Source organism: Elaeis guineensis, chromosome 8, assembly GCF_000442705.2.
Source record: "Elaeis guineensis isolate ETL-2024a chromosome 8, EG11, whole genome shotgun sequence".
Taxonomy (NCBI): Eukaryota; Viridiplantae; Streptophyta; class Magnoliopsida; order Arecales; family Arecaceae; genus Elaeis; species Elaeis guineensis.
The window spans coordinates 6804314-6821679 of NC_026000.2; the positions used below are offsets into that span (position 1 = coordinate 6804314).

The 17366-nt window shown below is 36.8% G+C and overlaps 1 non-coding gene and 1 pseudogene across 1 annotated transcript; both read right to left on the bottom strand.

Annotated features, from left to right (window-relative positions):
• Positions 1-1062: 1062 nt before the first annotated feature.
• LOC105050600 (fimbrin-5-like) overlaps positions 1063-17366 on the bottom strand; it is a 32193-nt pseudogene continuing 15889 nt past the window's right edge.
• Positions 10039-10145, bottom strand: LOC114914476 (small nucleolar RNA R71). The gene has a single exon (XR_003801733.1). It is a non-coding gene; the product is annotated as a small nucleolar RNA R71 (small nucleolar RNA).

The following is a 17366-nucleotide window of genomic DNA, read 5'->3' on the forward strand; positions in this document are numbered from 1 at the left end:
ACCAAGAGTGCACAAGAGCGTTTATTTATGGAACCAATGAATGATAGATATTAATTGGAAAATAATCGGACAAGGAAGTAATAACCATGGATCATCATATGCACCCAATGGTAATTCCATCCCAAAATTAATTGATCTTTTTAAATCAACATTAGAAGATAACTAATAAATGTGCTTCCACTAAATAGATTTTTTCTTCTTAAATACATTGGGCTACATCCGGACATGGAATTTGATAGGTAACATATTGTCAGTATTATAGAAAATGATGAAATATAGAATATTTTATTATTTTTAATTGATTATCACGTTTAGCGAAGCATGTTGGACATTCCTGGGTTGCTACGTGTCAATAGAAATACATGGTTGGTTGGATCTCTTTACAAAATGAGTCCTTTTTTTTTGGTAGAAAAAAATGAGTCTTTTTAATATTATCTGTTGGTGGAACTCTTTACCGGTCTATTGATGTCTTACAAATGATATGTAGATGATGAAATCCTCACAGATCTGATGGTTATACCACATTAATCATCACCATTTTTGTGCACCTGGCTTTGCGTATGAGCCTCTTCATAATAACGTCCTCTACTACCATATCCTGTGCTTCTTTGCTCCATTAAGGACAACCATGGCTTCCAACGAAAAATGCAAAATATTGAAAAGTGATCCTTCTTTTTTAGCTAGGAAGAAACAAGCATCAATGGAGAAGGCAGATACCAACATGATCAAGAGATAAGAAGCCTTGTGATTTCTTGCAGTTTTTAATGCAGGTGTCCATCTGTGGACAGGTTAAATTGACCTCAACAATCTTTTGGACTTACTTGCGCAATAGTTTTTTTTTTTCAAAGAAAAATGGGATACCAATTCTATAATCACCTAAATCCCAACATTGGGTGATGCAACATCCAATATCTGGATGCTAAGCAGAAAGGAATTACATGGAGGCAAGCCTCAACCAATGACCTGCTTATAAATTGATATGCCAATATCCACACCACCACCCGAACCACCACACACACACACACACTCCATCAAAGAACTATCATAATCATGGCATCCGAATTCACAATCATTTATCAATATATATTTATTCAACAAGAAATTTAAGATTTTATCAACCCACCGTCAAAAAGAATAAATATTCTACAGAAAGAAGGTGAGACCAAAAAAGCATTTTTGTACCTTTATCTATTTTCTCTGACCCTGAAGTGAAAAAAGGGGGGGGAGGACATGGACATCATCTGTTTTAAAATTTTCAAGACACAAAAGGAAGTTTTCTATATGGGCAGTGAGAAAATCTGGACACATCGCCAACAACCTGTAGCAGCACATCCTCTTTTCATTCGCAGCTCTTTGAACAAGAGTTCGACCGAGTGTCATCATTCCCCATGTTCTCATTCCACAATAGAAGTAATACCATTTTCCATCTGTGAATTGTCTGATGAAGCATCATCTGTGGTTAAATTTGAAATGCTCTCCGCAGCAACACTTCCATCTTCTCCATCCGATGATGGAGATTTTTGAGAGGTGGCATCATCAGCAGACAGCTTGGATGGAGTTTTCTATGAGGTGGCATCATCAGCAGTCTGCTCAGATATAGCTTTCAGTGGGAAAGCATCATCTATAGACAGCTCAGTGCGATCAGAGTCTTCAGATGCTTGCTGCAGGCACCAATACATGATGCTGGCTGTGAGAGTGAGAATCATCTTCTGGATTACCTGCAAGGAAGGTTTTTCGAGAGTCATATACTCATATAGAGCCAGCAAATAATTAAGGAGGGAAAATGAATGGAGTTAGGTTGCTTGTAAATGACAAAATTAAAATTTTCACCAACAGAGAAATTTTCCAAATGTTGGAAAACCAAATCAATCAGAAGAGCATCAATAATTTGTCAGATCTCTGATTAAGTCATAAGATGGCTCATCTCTTCCAGGCATATCATGAATCACGACCTATAGAGGTGGTGGTGCGACTTGATTGTTGTAGCCTCCTCGATGCAAGTTCTAACATGAATAAATATGTACATATATCAACAACTTCGCATTCCTTTTTTTCTAATTTTCACTTATTTGATTCTTTCCTGACTTTTGCAACTTATCCACATTTCCCCCATAATTCTTAATCTTTTCATCTAGACAAATTGCTCCCAAACAACAAACTTTGGTTATTAAGTCCAGAAATATTTACATGAAATCAAGAATCCATCAATTGCCAGAGCCCAAATACTATCCCCATCAAATAATTTAGTCAATTTGACACATGTAGTTGCTTACTAATACACGAGGAAAAAAGTGTGAGCATGTTGTTCTTAAACCTAATGATTATATGAACAGAACATATTGGGCATTTTTAACCAATGATCTACTATTTTAATGGTTAGATGTCTAGATCAGGGAGAAATTAAAACATTTGTCTGTAATTAACTGGTAAGCGATGAATTTATGTTGACTAAGTTGGAATGTCGAGGCACTGCAAGAGAAATTTGATCAAAATCACAGGGTCTTTACCTCCATGACATCCTCGGGCAATAAGAAGACGGAGCACCCAAGTTTCCTCGCCACACTAATTATGTATGTAGCATTCAGCGTCTTCTCCTCATCGGCGCAACCATAATATACATATTCATATGGTTAGGAGAATGGATCAACTAACAAAATGCTATGATAGACTAACATCTGAACTCCGCTGATGTTAATAATTTGTCTTTCCCTTGCTACCCCAAAAAGCCCACTGGTTCATGATACATGCACCTACTTTATAAAGGCTAGACCCAGAACCTTAAAGCTAATGCTAGTAACATGCCTGTTTCACTCTTGCTGACAAGGTTCCAGTTGACACCCTTGGCTCTACAGCACTGAAAAGCTTGAGGAAAAAAATTTCATTTGATAGACTCTTATCCTGAAGGATGAAATACGAGTAAATGAAGGGAGCTCCCACTGAAGCATATAAACGGCCAGTGAGCTACAGCAGAAGATATTGCATCCCATGAAACTTTCCATTTGAGAAGTTCTGCCTGTGTCCTTCACTTTACGTTTGGCCCAACTTAAGATATCAGCATCTGTCATCTCTTTTCCTTGTGAATGGCATCTTAAGTTCTTTCGGAGTTGTAATAATATATTGAATCTCATCAACTGCCACATATAAGCTGAAAGGAGAAATTCAGTGATACAGCCATCACTAAATAAATTTTAAAACTACAAAAGAGAAAAAAAACAGATCTAACTCAGCAGAAATGATAAACCAGTGTATATTTAACCAACTTAAGCAGTCATGGAGCTTATGTAACAAATTGGATCTGACATGAACTTTACATAGGAAATAATCATCACATAGTATCTTAGCACACAGACTAGTCAGATTGTACGCGTAGTCATGCTGGGATACCTAGGAGCTCTGTACAGCTGTATATATACATGGTAGCAACAGCAAACATGATATCACAAGATGGAGGGAATGATGTAAGCAGCATTGCTGGAAGTGATAATGATGGTGCTTCAACTTCTGATCTCACAATTGGGGAGGTTGAGCCTTGGCACAACAGTAAGGTTGCTTTATTACAACCTGAGTGTCATAGATTTGAAACACAAAAACAGCCTCTCTACATCCGGGGGTAAGGTTGCATTTATTTGACCCTCCACAGACCTTGTAGTAGCTGGAGCATTGTGCACTGCTTCACGTCCATCCTTTTATATGCATCAAGGATGACATGGTGACCATAGGGGTGATAATATTGCAGAGAGAATCCAGCAGCAGTACTCTGCTGCAAGCATAACCTGGTGACATACCATATGCACCTACCAATCCGTAAATTGCTCTCCATCATCCTCACATCATTAGGGGCATAAGAAGAAGTCATGATATGCATAATCATGAACTTCCATTCTCCTATAATCACTAATGGTACTGATTGTGGAGTTGGTCCTTGTGCAAATTTTACATCTTATCTATGAAACTGTTACAGGTTCATGAAATTATGAAATTAATGATTGACAATTTATCAAATCAACAACTGTTGAGTTGTGAGGTGCATAGGACCTCTGGGTTTGGTCACATGTCTTGAGGTGGTCCTGTGATTGGCTGGAGTTTCAATTTCTGAGCACCATTCAACTAGCGAATCCAAGTCGGCCAGCACTGGATGGGTGATCCATGAAAAAGCAATTGACTGCTATCTTGAAGAAAAACAGAAGCCATGTAAGCCAAAATTAATCCTCAGATAGTAGCTGGCTGCTGCACAACAAACTCTAGTTCGAAACTAGTGACCCCTAAAAAAAGTGTGCTGAAGACACAATCACATGGAGAGTAGGACAATTACTCATCTCAGGAGATATTCTTAGATAAGTGAACCTCATGTTAGAGGTCTACAAAGCTTTAATGAGGGACCAAGACCTCAATGCTGTGAAAATTTAAGAACAAGTTTCAACGTGAAACTAACAGGGGATATACAGCCCACAAATGATTATATTATTCAGTCATTCATACTCAATTACTCAGATGAAAGAAATTATATGAACATAACAGGGAAAATGATGTCTCATTAGGTACCTATAAACTATGGGTTACCAAATGAATTTACAATATTAGCAACTATCTAAAATTCTACTCTGACAATGTTGCATAAATATAAACACGTCCGGTTACATGGATACCATACGGTCCCCAATCATGTCGTGTTACAATAAAACATATGATTGTTTCATTGTCAAAGCTGCCAACAAAAGCTGACCCTTTTGAGTTTGTCGAGACCCAAGTTATTAAAACATTTAGAGCCTAAGATTACAATATATGAGTATACTTTTATGCACATATGTATATGGGCAGCCAAAGATGATAATGAAGTAATGACACATAATAAAAGATAAAATTTGCAATATTAACCAGGCTCTGTAGTGGTGAAATTAAAGCTACCGTAGCAATTAAATTAAACTTCGGAGAAAACAAACATGAAGGAGGAAATTGGTACAAAGGCTGCCAAACTACAAAATAATGAGCTGAAACAAGGAAAAGTGAAGGTCGATTTGCATCCTGCCTGAAATAGCAAATATAGCCTTACCAAGAATTAGCTTCTTATTTCCTTGTACAATGTCATTCCCCGCTACGTTAACAAGTGAAAACTTTAATTGTTTCCCAATTCTTATAACTAGGTTGCAATTTTCTACTTTTCTAAATGGCATCTTAATGGGAGGTTTGTTGCATGCTTCCAATTAACTGATCCAGGGGAAATTTTGTCAAGTACTTCCAAAAAAACCATCTGTACAAGTGTGATAATCAGCAACATTAGCAAAAAGGCAAACAATTATTGCAAGAAATGCTTACCCATTTCTGATATCCTCAAACAAATCATTAACATATGTAGTAACTCCAAGACTGTTGATCCATAAACGAAAAGCTCTTTCTTCTCTAGAGACTTGTACATCATCAGGCATAATCTCTGCAAAGGATATTTTTTTGCTATCCATAGACAGTCCATTTCTGCAAAAATTGACTTTGATTAGTGCATAATTTTTCTTCCCAAATTATCCAGGAAAGAATCTTATTACCAGAAAGAAGTTATCCAATAGTGCAAATGAGTAGGAAGATCTTCTGATAAAATAATGAATCATCACAAGAATTTTATATAACAAAATGAGAATGTCGGATTGACCAAAACATAGATTTTTTCAAAATGGTACAGATTGCTTACAATCCAATTTTCCCTTTTTACATTAAACACATTAAAGATCATGCTAACACCAAATAGTTGGGACAAGGCTTCATGGTTATAGTACAGAATATAAAGTTCATTCCATGTATTGCAACTACAGACATTTACAGAACATAATGGCCAACCAATATACAACCAAGAAGATTATCGATGGTTAGTGTGTTAACTGATTAGAATCACAAATTGATTTAATAAAAATAGTTATGCAAACATGAAAAGACAAATACTCTGAACATGAAAACTGCTGGATGAATCTAGATTGATTGCAAAATATTTTCCTTTTATTAACTTAATAAAGCTAATTAGACTCTTATAGCCAACTTAGTGGGGTGGGAAGGGGAGGGGAGGGGAAGGGGAGGGAGGGTAGGGAGAGAGGGAATATGCTGGAAACAATCTGAAATTTGCAAGATGATAGGTGTATAAATTTGTCCATAGAAGTATTAATTTATAAATCAAATTATCTTTATTTTTTTAAAATTGATACTTCTTTGTATATTTTACAGAAAAGAGCTGCACTAATATGAAGAGCCCAATCTGCAGGCTTAGAGGGATCAAACGAGATCAAAAACGGAGTCAAAATGGAATTAAATTCAAAGCCGGAAGATGAACCGTATCAATTTATAAATTTGTGGTCCATCGTGGACCACTTGGTCCATAGAAAAGTGGATGACCCGTGAAATGCTAATGGCTTAGTTCTGGTAGCTTGCTTTAAACAAAAATCTTTTTATTTGAAGGGATTCAAGTGAGCCCAAGACATTGTTTGCATTTGAAGTAGGTGTTGCTGGCGCACGGGAACAAAAACAAATTCAAGCGAGCAAGTCGTGAGATGTTTTAAAAGGAAGAAGGTACGCGGAAAACTCCTAAATGAACGGTCTCACGCGGACACGTTTGGGCCGCAGGCGCGATGCGTGAAGCAGAACCAACAATTTTTTAAAAAAATGAGGGAAGAAACATGGCCGTATGAAAAAAAATATTTGAATTTTTAGTCCCACATCGGAAAAACATAAAATCTTCCTCCCTGCCTACACCTATAAATAAAGCCTAATGCCTCCATTCATAGATATCTCTCCACTCCATAATTCTTGTAGGGGGTCTGTGTGACAGACAGGCATATCCACCTTTTAAACTTTTTAACCACCTTGTTCCCACTTTCTTCCACCCTTCCAACACATGAAAAGGAGAGTTAGCCAGGGGGAGGTTGGTCCCGGATCAAGAGAGGGAGAAAAATCTGGTTCTGTAAGAAATTTTATTTTTTGTTCTAACTCCAAGCCTTGTTAATGGCTTAGGAGTTGAAAATTTTTTGTATCAGAATTTTTTATTCAGCAATAAATTAGTTATTTTCTTTCTATTTCTACAATTTTAATTTCTACAATAGGATAGTTTAAATTTTTGCATCTTTTAATTTTACAATTGTTAATTTCCACAAGTTCAATTCCAACAAGTAGAATTAGTCTTTATTTTATTTTTTTTTGGCTTCAGATCAACTATGCCTGGCTAAGCAATCCCTCTGGGATTTGCGATGAAGCTAGATCATGAATAGAAGCTTTCTCCATTAAATCTCTGTTTTCGAACTTTTAATTTTTAGAGTCCTTCTCCCTCATCTCTCTTGCCAAGAAATTTGATTGGCTATCATTGGGTCAGAATCCCTTCATAGTTTATACTTGATTCGGTACAAGAGTGGATGATTAGTAGAAGGATCAAATTTTCTAAACCATCTCTTCTCTTTTCTTGTGGAAACCTTGATGGGTTATAGTTAGATCAGAATCCCTTCATAGCCTATACTTGGACAACACAAGAAAGGTGAAGAAAGGAAGAGTTTCTTAATTAGGGTACAAACAAGATGCTTGATGGATCATAGTTGAATTAAATCTCTTCATGATCCATGCTTGTTAATGTTTTACACCTTAATAAGAGAAACCATACGAAGGCTTTCTAATTCATTGGTCTAGTGGATTCAAAAGCCCTAGATCTTTTAGATAATTTACCTTTATATTTGATTAGTTTACTGCTTTAGGAGTTTATAATTCAACAAGCAATCTCTCCTCTTTTTCTTTAAAGCTCGCCTGAGCAAGTATTTGAATACAGTTTAAATCCAATTCCTAGTGGGATTGATCCGTACTCATCGGACATGCTACATTGCACACCGTGCGCTTACAGTAAATTTAAGACATCAAGTTTTTGGCATCGTTGTCGGAAAATTTGGCGTGTTTAAATTGTATTTCAGATTCTTGTTTTTCATATTTTTAATTTTAATTTTAGTAATTCCTTTTTGCCTTTTTAGTTATTTTAGTCAAATCAAAATCTGCCCTGACATAAGGTTGTCCTGATATAACAGGAAGTTACGTTGTATGGTTGTCCTAAGATAGATTTTGATTTGCATTAAAAAAAAAATACTACCTTTAATTTTTAGATTTCTCTTTTAATTGCTGCTTTATTTGCTTAGTTAATTTTTTATTTTTAATATACATTAGAATTCTCACATTTTATTTAGATTACATAAGTTTTTTTTTTATTATTAGCTGATTTAATTTCTTTTTAGTTAAATCTTTTTATTTTTTTTCATAACTCACTAATCCAAAACTCAACATTTACTTTAGTTTCTGTAATTAGATTAATATTAAAAAAAATACTAATCGTATAAGATTTAATTAATATAAAGAAACAACTAAACTTTAAAAATCTTTCACTTTATTTGGTCACCTTACTTTCTTTACATTGCATTTCCATAATATATCTTAAGGGCATCACCCATTAATCAAATAAGATGGAGATTTGATCACCCTTCCTTAGCCCACAAATCACCTCCTTGCATCTACATAACCTAATCCTTAAATAAAATTAATTAGACGCCAGCCTTAGGGACATTAGAGCTCATTAGGACAAGAAAACCCAAGAGTTGGATCGGGTTCAAATGGATTAGCCTATCGATGTCTAGAAAAGTGATTCAAGAACTACGTTCTGAAGAAAGGTGGTTATCTAATTAGGTCCGTTGCGAAAGCACGGAGAACCTCCCATCAATCTTACACTTACCTGACTGATTCGGTTAGTTGATTTCGAATTTGAAGTGCTCAAAGGCAATCTTGACAGTTAGGAGCTGTCTAAAATTAGAAAATCTTAGTCAGGACTCCTCTTCTTTTCTTTTCTCTTTTTTTGATTGAAAACTTATTGAAAAAAAATCAAAAAAAAATAGAAGAAAAAGTACCTTCTTCACTTCCTTCGTGGAAAGGGTGTCGGATCGACTAGTAAGAATTAATTGGATTCATGTTTCAAATCCAACAACTTCTACCAAGGTTTTCTGTACCGGTACCGGTGGCTGGATCGGTCGGCCGGCGGTACGATACGGCACGCCTCCGTTCCGTTCCGAACCGAGGCGAACCGACGAAGAAAATCGAGAAAGAAAAAGAGAGAAAGAGAGAAAAATAGAGAGAGAGAGGGAAGGAGAAAGAAAGAGAGGGAGGGGAATCCGTCGGAGGCCCTCCGACGGACAGCCGTGGCCATCGGGCGACGGAACGGCCTCCCGCGGCTCCACGCGGGGAACAGGGGCGATCCGCCCCTGTTTCTCGATTTTTTTTTAAAATTTTTTTTCAAAATGAAGTCGGCAAATGGTTTGCCGACTTAATTAAGTGAAGTCGGCAAACCACTTGCTGACTTCGTTTTGAAAAAGCTTTTTAAAAAAAAATCCGAGAAACAGGGGCGATCCGCCCCTGTTCCCCGTGCGGAGCCGCGGGAGGCCGTTCCGCCGCCCGACGGCCACGACTGCCTGCCGGAGGGCCTCCGGCGGATCCCCTTCCTTCCTTTTCTTCCTTCCTCCCTCTCTCTCTATTTCTCTCTGTTCCTCTCTTTTTCTTTCCGACAACGACGTGTACCGTTTTGCATGCCGGAACCGTCTCGGTTCTCTACCGGGACGGTTCGGCACGCCCCATACCGGGCGGTTCGGCCCGGTATGGCAAACCCTGACTTCTACAATGGGAGAACCCAATCAACTTCAAATCCTTAAGAATTTATGTTATCCAGTTGGTTTTGTCCAACCTTCTTGCATCAGGTTGGCCCAACCCACTGCAAACAACTTTGAAATTAAACCTCAAATTATCAACATGCTTCCAAAATTCACGGTAATAGAGGATGCATACATATTCATTAGAGAATTTAAAGAGGTTTGTGCAACCATGAGGTTGTAACAACTGTCAAAAGACGAGGTTAAGCTAAGACTGATCAATTTTGCCCTTAAGGACAATGCTAAAATGTGGCTCTATAGTCTTTCAAACCAATCTGTCACAACTTGGGAAGGCTTTGTAAGAGTGTTCCTAAATAAGTTCTTTCTCCATCACAAAACAGCTAGGATTAGAAATGAGATAAATTAATTTTACCAACTAGCTGGAGAATCATTCTAGAAATACTTTGATCGGTTTAAGAACCTCTTAACCCAATGCCCACACCATGGAATAGAAACCTGGAGACTTTGCCAGATAATTTATGAAGGGCTAGATTCAAATTCTAGAACCATGCTAGAGTCCATGTGCCAGGGTCAATTCATGTACAAGGAACCCACTAAAGCCTGGCAATTTCTAGAAGATTTAGCTAAGAAAAATTTATAATGGGAAACAACTAGAGAACTTGAGAGACCAACACCTTTAAGAGGAGGAATACACCAAATTCAAACTTCTCTAACTGCAGAGACTAAAATTGCAGCTTTAACACGTAGGTTAAAGGCCTTAGAGCTACAGAGACCAGCCAGTGTGAACCAAGTTTCTGCACCCATGTGCAACGCATGTAGTGCATCCGATCATGTCCTTGAGGAATATCCCTTCCTAATGAACCCAATAGAGAATAGATGTGCACAAGTAAACACCACATATCAGAGACCAGTGAACAACCCTTATGCACCCACATATAATCCAGGATGGAGGAATCATCCAAACTTTTCATGGTCACAAAATCCAAATGTAGTTGGTCCTAGCTTCAACCAGCAAAATCCAAGGCCTAACCCTGTGACAAACAACCCACCAGGCTTCAATAATAATGAGAAGAAACTTAGTTCTCTAAAGAAAAACCTAGAAGTCCTAACCAAATCCAGTGCTGACATCAATGCGACACTGAGCAATTTCATGCAAACCACGGGTCAACTCATAAACACTAACACCCAAGCCATTGCCCGTTTGAAAATGCAAGTGGTTCAGCTAGCCTCTGCTATGAGCGAGTGAGAACGAGGTAAGCTACCAAGCCAACCTAAACCTAATCCGAGAAATCAAAATGGTCCACGACCCCAACAAGAAAACCAAATCAATCATGTGAATGCTATTCACACCTTAAGATCTGAAAAACAAGTGGACAATAAGGTAGGTACATCCGATGATAAAGGAAACTCATTTGTTGAGTCACCTTATGAACAACCTACCTTACAAACTCAAGCTCCTAATCCTGATAGTATACCAAATCCAAAATCCACAATTCCTAGAGCTCCTTTTCTAAATCGACTAAGGTCCAATAAAAAATCGAAACATGTGGATAAAATTTTAGAGGTGTTTAAGCTAGTCCAAGTAAATATCCCTCTTCTAGACATGATTAAACAAGTTTCGACCTATGCTAAATTTTTAAAAAACCTTTGTACCAAAAAAAGAACCATCAATGTATCCAAGAGAGCATTTTTAGCAGCAAGTATGAGCTCATACTTATCTGGTCATATGCCAATAAAATATAAGGATCCAGGATCTCCGACAATTTCATGTGATATTGGAGAAACCCATATTGAGGCCTTGCTAGATTTAGGAGCTAGTATAAATATTCTTCCATTTTCAGTTTATAAGCAACTAGGATTAGGAGAACTTCTACCGACAAAAATCACATTACAATTAGCAGATAGATCTCTTAGGATCCCTAAAGGAATGGTAGAAGATGTTTTAATCAAGATTGATAATTTTATCTTTCCTGTAGACTTTATCATTTTAGAGACCGAACCAGTTGCGAATCCCAAGAGTCATATCCCAGTTATTTTAGGAAAACCATTCTTAGCTACTGCAAATGCTGAAATTAATTGTCGGAATGGACTTATGAAGCTATCTTTCGAGAATATGACCATTGAACTGAATATATTCAATCTAGAACAGGAATCTACCTAGCATGCTGATGTAAATGTAACTCTAGAGGAAATTTATGAACCCATTGACATTAATGATGAAGAAGTCGATTTCGAGTCTAGTTTCTGGCCAATCAATGAATCTGAAGAAATCAAAAAAATTCTTATAGATAATAAGAATAGCCAGAGACAAGAGCCTCCCATTGAACCAATCATAAAAATGATTAATCCATCATCCAAACAATCAATAGAGGAGGTACCTAAATTAGAATTGAAACCCCTTCCCGAGCACCTTAAGTATGCATATTTAGATCCAGAGGAAACCTTGCTTGTAATTATCGCATCTGACCTAAATCCTCAACAAGAGGAGGAGTTGTTAGCAATTCTGAAAAAGAATCGTAAAGCAATAGGCTGAACCATAGCTGATATTAAAGGAATAAGCCCTTCTATGGTTCAGCACAAGATACACCTAGAAGAAGAGGCCAAACCAACTAGAGATGCTCAGAGAAGACAACCCAGCCATGAAGGATGTAGTCAAAAAGAAAATTCTAAAGTTACTTGATAATAGAATCATCTACCCTATCTCTGATAGCTCGTGGGTAAGCCCTGTATAAGTGGTACCTAAAAAATCTGTGGTAACAGTGGTCCAGAATGAAGCAAACAAACTTATTATAACTAGGACACAAACGGAGCGGAGGGTCTGTATAGACTATAGAAAACTGAATGCTGCAACAATGATCAAATGGTAGAAAAATTAGCCGAACAAGAGTTTTACTATTTTCTCGATGGATATTCTGGCTATAATCAGATCCCTATAACCTCCGAAAATCAGGAAAAGACTATATTTACTGGTCCATTTGGAACCTTTGCTTATAGGCGTATGCCCTTTGGATTATGTAATGCACCGGCAATTTTTCAGAGATGCATGATCAATATTTTTTCAGATATGATTGAACGATTTCTGAAAATTTTCATGGATGACTTTTCTGTCTTTGGCCCAACCTTCTCCGAATGCTTAGATCATCTGAGATTAGTTCTAGAAAGATGTAAGGAGAAGTACTTAGTTCTTAACTGAGAAAAGTGCCAATTCATGATTAGAGAAGGGATAGTTCTTAGCCATGTAGTTTCAAAAAAAAGAATTGAAGTAGACAAAGCCAAAGTAGATCTTATTGCAAATCTTCCACCACCCAAATCTGTCAAAGAAATCCGTTCATTTCTAGGACATGCTGGATTTTATAGAAGATTCATTGTCAATTTTAGCAAAGTGGCTCGCCTATTAACAAATCTCTTAGCAAAAGAAATCAAATTTGAGTTCACTCCTGAATGCCTAGAGTCTTTTGAATTTCTTAAGAAGGCACTCATTTCAACTCCCATCATTCACCCTCCTGTCTGGTCTGAACCTTTTGAACTGATGTGTGATGCATCTGATCATACTGTGGGTGCAGTTTTAGGTCAAAAAATTAATAAGCTGCCTAGAGTTATTTACTATGCCAGTAAAATCTTAAATAATGCGCAGCTTAATTACACTACCACTGAAAAGGAGTTTCTGGCCGTTGTCTTTATCCTAAAAAAATTTAGGTCCTATTTGATTGGGTCACACACCATTGTCGATACTGATCACTCAGCCATTAGACATCTCTTAGCAAAAAAAGACGCCAAGGCATGCTTGATACGATGAATCTTACTCCTTCAAGAATTTGACCTAAAAATCAGGGACAAAAAAGGAACAAAGAATGCAATAGTGGATCACTTGTCCCGAATCATAGTCGCACCATCTGGTGAACCACCCATCAATGAATTTTTTCCTGATGAGCAGCTCATGTCTATGTCCACTGAACCATGGTATGTCGATATTGTCAACTATTTAGTCATTGGTAAAGTTTTTTCTCACTGGATCGCTCAAGACAGACACAAATTCTTTACCCAAGTGAAGTATTTCATTTGGGATGATCTGTATCTCTGTAAGCAGTGCTCTGACCAAATCATTAAAAGGTATATCCCGGACAATGAAGTTAGAAGCATTTTATCTTTCTGTCATGATCAAGCATGTGGTGGTCACTTTGCATCCAAGAAAACAACTGTCAAAGTCCTCCAATGTAGATTTTATTGGCCCAATCTATTTACGGATGCATATGAGTATTGTAGAAGTTGTGCTTGATGCCAACAAATGGGGCGAATCACCAAGAGAAACATGATGCCTCTCAACCCAATCTTGGTGTTTGAAATTTTTGATATGTGGGAGATTGATTTTATGGGTCCATTTTTAAACTCATTTGGTAATAAATACATCTTAGTAGCTGTCGACTATGTTTCAAAGTGGGTGGAAGCTATTCCCTGTAGATCTACCGATAGCAAAATGGTCATAAAATTTCTGAAAGAAAATATTCTCTCCCGTTTCAACACTCTTAGAGCAATTATTAGTGATTGGGGGACACATTTTTACAACTGATCTTTTGCCACATTAATGAAGAAATATAATGTCACCCACAAGTTGGCCACACCTTATCACCCTCAGACTAATGGACAAGTAGAAGTATCCAACAGACAGATCAAATAAATTCTGGAGAAAACTGTTAATGTCAATAGAAAAGATTGGTCCTTGAAATTAGTTGATGCACTATAGACATATTGAACTGCTTTCAAGACTAACCTAGGAACGTCTCCCTATAGGATTGTGTTTAGAAAACCTTGTCACTTGCCTGTTGAGCTAGAGCACAAAGCTATGTGGGCCATTAAAAATTTAAATATGGACTTGAACGTAGCCGAAAACCATAAGAAGTTTCAAATTAATGAATTAGAAAAACTTAGAAATGAAGCTTATGAGAATACTAAAGTGTACAAAGAACGAACCAAAGTTTTTCATGATCAAGCAATTATGAGAAAATCTTTTACTCCTGGACAAAAAGTTCTCTTGTACAATTCTAGATTACATCTTTTTCCTGGAGAGCTTAGGTCTAGATGGACAGGACCATTTTTCGTTAAAAAAGTCTTCCCACATGGAGCCAGAGAAATTGAAAATACAAGTAATGGTGCTGTGTTTAAAGTTAATGGTCAAAGATTAAAATCGTTCTTGGAACTACCCAAAGAATCTATTGACGAAGCCATGGTTCTCTATGAGCCAACTTATCACGATTAAATTGCTTGAAATATTTTGTCTGGCTGAAGACATTAAACTTAGTGCTTCTGAGAGGCAACCCAATTTTTTTTAAAAACTAATGTCTTTTCTATTGAATAAATAGAAATACCAGTCTTTGGATTTCGGACTTGAGACCAACATCGCATCAGATCACCTCTAACAAAGAACACATATTCACCAAGTGACATCTTTTTTTTTCTTGCATTGCATTATCTTTCCTCCTTCATTAGAAATAATAAATTTATGTTGGAGGGTTTAAAAAAAAAATTGAATAAATCATGTCTTGAGCAAAATAAACTAGAAAAAGAATAATAAGAATTAAAAAGTATTTGCTAATGACTATAGTGAGTTAAGAAGTAGATTAATTAGGCATACTTTTAGCAACTTACTTAGATCATCTAAAGAATATTAGCACTTCTAATTGCACATGCATACTGACAAGGCAAAATAAATGCTGATGGAGAAGCCATCTGAAAACTCAATTATCACTTAAAATTGGTGATTGACATACACTCCAATCAAAAATTTTAATTTGAGGAAAGAGCTAACTGCCTAAAACAAAAATACAAAACACAGAGTATATGTGGATTATCCTAAGCTTAGTAACCGGATCTCTGCACCTAAATCAAGTGTGAAAGTTCGCGTCAAACGGTGAAGGGAAGGTCAGGATGCTCAGCACAAAAAAAAAGGGCAGTGTGAAAGCTACCTTAAGTTCATGAACTTTATTTGGGGGTGTATAGAAAATTAACCAAAATAAGATGATAAGAGAAGATACATTTGTCCTTCACAAGCCAGCACTCAAATGCTAAGTTGGTTATCACAAACACAAGTGTTGTAGATCTTTCGATGTATTCTAAGGAAGTATCTAATTATGCTAACTACGAAATTTACTTCTAAAACTCAATATTTAATTAGTGATACTTGCTAAACTCTTTGACTTTCAATCCTAGGTCTATTTTTGTAAAGGAGAATCTTAATAAAATATTATCAAAATATATATATATATATATATTACATTGCTAAGGGACTAGCAATAAATAAGTTGGAGGGTGTGATAGGTGTATAAATTTGTCCATAGAAGTATTAATTTATAGATCAAATTATCTTTATTCTTTTAAAATTGATACTTCTTTGTATATTTTACAGAAAAGAACTGCACCAATATGGAGAGCCCAATCTGCAGGCTAAGAGGGATCAAACGAGACCAAAAATGGAGTCAAAATGGAATTAAATTCAAAGCCGGAAGATGAACCGTATCAATTTATAAATTTGTGGTCCACCATAGACCACTTGGTCCATAGAAAAGTGGATGAGCCGTGAAATGCTAATGGCTTAGTTCTGGCGGCTTGCTTTAAACAAATTTTTTTTTGTTTGAAGGGATTCAAGTGGGACCAAGACGTTTGCATTTGAAGTAGGTGTTGCTGGCGCACGGGAACAAAAACAAATTCAAGCGAGCAAATCGTGAGATGTTTTAAAAAGAATAAGGTACGCGGAAGACTCCTGGGTGAACGGTCTCACGCGGACACGTTTGGGCCGCGGGCGCGATGCGTGAAGTAGAACCAACAATTTTTAAAAAAAATGAGAGAAAGAATGTGGCCGTATGAAAAAAATATTTAAATTTTTAGTCCGACATCGAAAAAACATAAAATCTTCCTCCCTGTCTACACCTATAAATGAAGCCTAATGCCTCCATTCATAGAAATCTCTCCACTCCATAATTCTTGTAGGGAGTCTATGTGACAGGCAGGCATACCCACCTTTTAAACATTTTAGCCTCTTGTTCCCACTTTCTTCCACCCTTCCAACACACGAGAAGGAGAGTCAACCAGGGGGAGGTTGGTCCCAGGTCAAGAGAGGGAGAGTGTCACGCCCCCGACCCGAGATTGTGAATCGAGGGTCATGGCAACCGCCGCATACTCATAGAAAACTCTTCCCATAAGCATGCCAGGCATCTTATCATACTATCCTAAAACAACAGCGGAATAATTAGACAATAATTTAAATCCAAAATATAACGATCTAAATTTCTTCTTTAATATCTCAATAAATTCAACAACGATTCATAGGCTTTACATCAAATTCAATAAGCCTTTCAACCTAAAATAAAAGTATGAAGATTCTGCTTCTGATCACTCTTCCATTCATATCTTGTATCATCTTAATTCCTCAACATCTGTAAAAACAGTAAAATAAGAGGTAATGAGCTAGACAGCCCAGTAAGCAATGATCACTTCTCAACAGATTTCATCAGGCATTTAAGTAAATAATCATTTATAGAAAATAAGCATATAGAGTTCATCAATTCAAAATCAATTTCAATTATGCAACATTATTCATGCCAAATTTATTTCTTTTTCGAAAATTCAAATTTCTTTCGAGATTTCAATTTCTTTTGTTCTTCAATTCTTTTCGTCAACCATGAGCTATGACCACATTTTTCCTGTGGCAGGGTCATA